The following is a 5,586-nucleotide window of genomic DNA, read 5'->3' as shown; positions in this document are numbered from 1 at the left end:
GTCTGCCCAGCCCCATAGACATACTCCCATTTTGTGTGTGTGTGTGTGTGTGTGTGTGTTTCAGATACTTTTTATTTCTTAAAATTTGTTTATTTATTAGGAGTGACTGAAATAAAAAATAGAATTGAGTCCCATCATCATCATGATCATCGTGGAAATGGCTTTAAGAGAAAACTGGTCAGATGAATATTATTGCTTCCCATTTTCAACCAGTAGGTAGTTGCCATTGATCTAGACAGCCAACCATCTGCCAAGAATGCTTGAGACATGTTATATAATACAACATGCCCATTCACGGGGGAAGCCCACGAGGAAATAACTTATGTGTACTTCTTGATTTCATCGTACAAGCCCAGCACAAAGGCACCACCCATGCCTCTGAGCACATTGGACCAGGCGCCCTTGAAGAACGCTTTGCTCCCTTCATCCCGAGCGATCTTCCTCCAGCAGTCCAGTGTGCCGGTGTACATGATATCAGTTCCTTTGCGCCCCGACTGCATCCTCATTCGGCGACGAACGGTGTCAAATGGGTAGGAAGTCAACCCAGCCACGGCTGTGACGGACTGTGCAATCATCCAGCTGATGAAGATGTGGGTGTTCTTGGGATCCGGAAGCATTCCCTTTGCAGTGTCATAGATGCCGAAGTTGGCAGCCCGGTAGATGATAATTCCCTGCACAGACACGTTGAAGCCCTGGTACAGGCCCCTAATCCCATCAGACTTGGTGATTTTAACCAAGCAGTCACCGAGGCCTTTGAACTCCCGTTCGGCGCCAGCTTTGCCCACATCAGCTGCTAGACGGGTACGGGCAAAATCAAGAGGGTACACAAAGCACAAAGATGTGGCCCCCGCGGCACCGCCTGATGCCAGGTTCCCTGCAAAGTAGCGCCAGAACTGGGTCCTCTTGTCCACACCACCCAGGAAGATCTGCTTGTATTTATCTTTGAAGGCAAAATTGAGAGCCTGGGTGGGGAAGTATCGGATGACATTGGCCAGGTTACCACGCCAGAAAGACAGGACTCCCTGCTCCTTGGGGATACGAACCACACAATCGATGATGCCCTTGTACTGCTTATCTGCGGTGATTTGCTTGCTGGCGTGCTGCACCTGCAGCAGCAGCTTGACCCATTCAATGGGCGCTACCGCCGTCTTGGAGATGGCCGCGGCCACTCCACCTGCCAAGAAGTCCTTGGCGAAGGACACAGCGGCATCTGTCATGTTGGAAGAGAACGAGGTGACGGGCAACCGCTTAGATGGAACAGGAACCGGCTCTGACTCCGGGGCTCTGGGCGACATACTCCCATTATATCAACCATTCAGTTCACTGACTTCCCATTACCCGGCCACCTCTCTTAAGTGGGCTCACAGCCCATCTTCCCACCCACCGCGTGCAGATTCTGGATCCCCCTGCCCTCCCCAGCTAGTCTGGGTGCTCCCCAAGGCTGCCCCAATGTGTTATCTCCCATGATAGCGCAGCTCACAGGCGTTCAGGCTTGCCAACAAACACAGGCGCACCTGTCTCTCACTCCCCACTTTGAGGACGAAGCTCAGAGGCCCTACCAGTCTGACTTTAGAGACCCTGCATAGTGGGGGCTGAGCCTCAGGATCCCAGGTCTGATGGTCTCCTGCCCATGCATGCTCTCTCCTCTACCCACCCCTCCCCCCACTCCAACAGCCCCAGAGCACAGGCTTGTGAGCACAGGGGTCTGCTCTGTGCCTGGGGAGGGAGGGACCCCGGGGAGTGGGGTGGTGCTCAGCCTATGGCCCACATAACCAGACCATTCAGAAAAATTGGGATTTCACACACACACACACACACACACACACACACAAAAGGTTGCAGGTTCATCACCAAAGCCTCCAGATTTAGGAAGGAGGCTCACCTGCGCAGCTTGAGCTTTGGGCTTCAGGAGGGAGACCAGGGTCTTTGCAGCAAGGTCCCTCGCTGGACTCTCTGAGAGAGCAGGCGCTCCTGCCTGGTCACCAGTCGCCCCACCATCTCAGGAGACCCCAAACCTCGGTGGTAGAGGGCCAGGTGTAGGCCTTGAAGAAGCAACCAAGAGCGTGAATGACAGGAGAGGGCAAGCCCATCTGCGCTCCAGTCCTAGAGATGCCAAAGGAACTTAGCGGGAGAGTCCCAGCCCTGCGCAGGGACCTGGAGCGCCAGCCTGGGTCGCGACGGCGGTCCCGCAGCGCCATCTACTGTCCCCCGAGGAGAGCAGGGGTCCCTCGGCGGAGGAGCCCCAACCTCGTTACAGGCCAGCTCTTTAATGTGCAAAGGTCCCTCCTTTGTACTCTCGCCCATTGCTGCAGGCAGAGGACTGGGCTGGAGGGAGCCCGTGCCTTCAGGAGGACTCGATCTCTGGGCGCAGCGGCCGCTCCTCCCGCCGGTGCCTCTTGCCCACCCCGAGCTGTGTCCTCACTACCCTGAGCCAGGCCAACCAGGTCTACGCTAGCTCGCACTTGGAGGACATTCTCGTCCTGCCTCTTTTCCGAGTCGTTTGACAGGCACATGAAAAGACTGCTTTGAAGACTGAAGACGGGGGAGAGATGTGGAGGGGGGGGTGTCTTACATGAGTATTATCCCGAGGCCCGCCCACATTGAGCTGGGGATTCGCAAACCCACTTTACAGAAGAGCACCCGAGGCTCAGAGAAGGGGCGCGGCTGGTGCGCAGTCAGCGCGTTAGACAACACAGGGCCGGAATGCACACAAATCCCAGAGTCCCGGGAACAAGGATTTCATGGCCAGCACCGTCACTTCTGCAGTGGTGGGAAAGCACAGTGCGCCCCCAAATCGGACAGATGGGGTTCAAAGCTGATCTTTCCCCTCGAGAGCCAGTGCGGGCCTGGGGATCCCAGCAACCGCTCTTCCGAAATGCCCTTCCTGCACGTGGGCTGCAAAGAAGTCAAGCTGTTCAGTCACTGCTTGCGAATTGTCTAGGAATCCACACAAAGGCACTAAAACGAAGGAGCGAGTTCCAGAAGTTTGCCAGATGCCACGTTCATATGCTCAAGCAATTGTATCGCTCTAGCCTAGCAACAGGGCAGACAATAAAGCGAAGATCACAACAAAGCACGTGTTTTTTGGTTTCTCAATGTCTATACCTGCTCAAGGTGCATGCACTGTTGTCTACCAAGTGTGCAGCAGCACGCTGAAAAATAGAGAAACGAAGAAGCTTTAAAATTGTGAGAATTGCCTGAAGGTGTCCCAGAGACACGAAGTGAGCTAGTGGTGTTGGGGCAATATTGTCAGGAGACTTGCCCAAGGCAGGGTTGCCCAAGCCTTCCATTTGTTAAAGAAACAATAAGCAAACTCGCAATATGTGTGAAGCACAGTAAAGCAACGCTCATGACAGGAGGCATGGCTGCTATCAACTGACTTTGAAATAATATAATATTCATGACGGCATCAACGGAGGGTGTGGCTGCTGTGCAGTGCCCTCAACGTGCTCCCCCGCGTAGCAGCTCCATGTACAGCGGAAGAGAACATCGCCCCATCCTGCACCGTCCCACATCTGTGAACCTTGAGCCCTCTGGTCAAGCCCCCGGGTCAATCCCTCTCACCCAGCGTCTTCCCCTTCACGTGGGTATATCTGAAAAAGGTGTGGTTTTACTCTGAAAACTACAAAACATTGCTGAGGGAAGCAAGAAGGCTTAAATAAATGGAGAGAAAGAATTTTGTTCGTGGGTTGGAAGATTCAATTCTCGACAGACTAATTTATGGATTAGACACAATTCCAATAAAAATCAGAGCAAGTCTTCTGAAGAAGTTGAAAAGATAATTCTGAAGTGTATGTGGCGATACAAAGGATGAGATCCTAGAAGAACCTTAAGAAAAGGGAACAAGAAAAGCAAAGCTGGGGGACTAGCGAAACCTGATTTCAAGAATGTGTATAAAGTCAAATCATCAAAAGTATGGTATTGGCATAAAGATAGACAAATACATCAACGGCATAGAAGAGCGTGTGGTAGTTACATAATCTGGTGTCAATTTAGGACTTGAGAGGCCTAAGAGTGAAGGGGTGGAGTCTAGTCTGTCAATCGGATCATAGCCAGTGAGGCCTCTGTGTGGGCATGGCCTTCCCCTGAGGATTCTGGAAACTCCTGTACTTTCCTCTGTGGAGACGGGAAACACTTTCTCCCTCTGCTCACTCCCTTGGAGATTCTCTACTGACAAGACACATGGCACTACGCTGGCAGACCCCGTGCCCTGGGAGCTGGAAAAGATACGTGGAGACCCCTGCCAGCGCTGAGATGCTTAAAATGACACTGGATCTACAAGATTTTCTAACCACTGGCCTGCAATTGTACTGCATTTGGAGTCATTGCATGTGTTTCGTGAGTCTGAAGAAGACTTCATAGATTGGTATCAGACATATGGACTAATATCAGACTTATGGGCTTGGATTGGATTGGGTTGGGATGCTTTCTTAATGTAAAATTACCCTTTGTATTCAACTGTCTTATACACATATGAGTGTCTATGAATTTGTTTCTCTAGTCTACCCAGACTAACACAGAGAGCCTGGTTCATAGGTCCATTCATTCAGTGAAAAAAGGATGATATTTTCCACAAAAGATTTTGCAACAATTGGTAGACATAGGCAAGTAAATTTCGATCCAGATTTCACACCATATAAAAAGTGAACTTACCAAAAAATGGACAAAATTTGCATAAACAGCTTATATATACACACCACATGAAATGATGCTCCATATTAATCATTTTTAGGAGCTGTACAGTTGGTTCTAACTCACAGTGACCCTCTGTACAGCAGAATAAAGCACTGCCCGACCCTGTATCCTCCTTATACGTGTTATATTTGAGCCTATTGTTGCAGCCACTGTGTCAATCTAACTCACTGACAAAATGATCTTCCTCTTCTTGGCTGACCCTCTGCTTTACCAAGCATGATGCCTTTCTCTGGGCACTGGGCTCTCCTGATACCACGTCAGAAGCACATTAGACGTTTTCTCATTACCCTCACACATTTCCCGCATCCTCACACACCAGCATTAAGATGGCTATGCTCAGAAGGAGAGACAGTCCAAGTATTTGTGAAGATGTGGGGAACTTGGAACCTTCGTTTGATATATTAAATGGAACATCATTTAATGGCTACTTTGGACAAGAGGCTGACAGATCCTCAAAGCAGAAACTGACTGAGGTCCTAGCCCACTGATCCACATGTGTCACAGAGACACGAAGTCAGCTGGTGGGGTTAGGACAATAGTGTCAGGAGACTTGCCCAAGGCACGGTTGCCCCAAGCAACGTAGCATTCTGCCAACATCACACTCTTCATTACTGCTGTAAGAGGGCTATATAATATTGATTGAAATCTTAAATATGGAATTACCACATGATCCAGAAATTCTACTCGTATGCTCCAGGGAACTGAATACATAAAGGGGGATACCAAAACCAAACACAGGAAGAGAAGCTCCATTGGGCAGCGCTCTCATGGTCTGCGTTTTCCTTCTCGGGGAGCATCAAGCAACTCTCTCTGAGTCGGTGCACGCACTGGCATCGTTTGTGAAGATTCTCTCTGGTCACAGTGAAATTTTTTTTTACAATTTCTTTTTTT

At 50.2% G+C, this 5,586-nt stretch overlaps 1 pseudogene; it reads right to left on the bottom strand.

The window, feature by feature from the left end:
- Positions 1 to 320: 320 nt before the first annotated feature.
- LOC142447140 (ADP/ATP translocase 2 pseudogene) lies at positions 321 to 1,283 on the bottom strand (annotated as a pseudogene).
- Positions 1,284 to 5,586: the final 4,303 nt, after the last annotated feature.

Source organism: Tenrec ecaudatus, chromosome 4 (genome assembly GCF_050624435.1).
Source record: "Tenrec ecaudatus isolate mTenEca1 chromosome 4, mTenEca1.hap1, whole genome shotgun sequence".
Lineage (NCBI taxonomy): Eukaryota > Metazoa > Chordata > Mammalia > Afrosoricida > Tenrecidae > Tenrec > Tenrec ecaudatus.
This window is presented reverse-complemented; position numbering and strand designations above follow the sequence as displayed.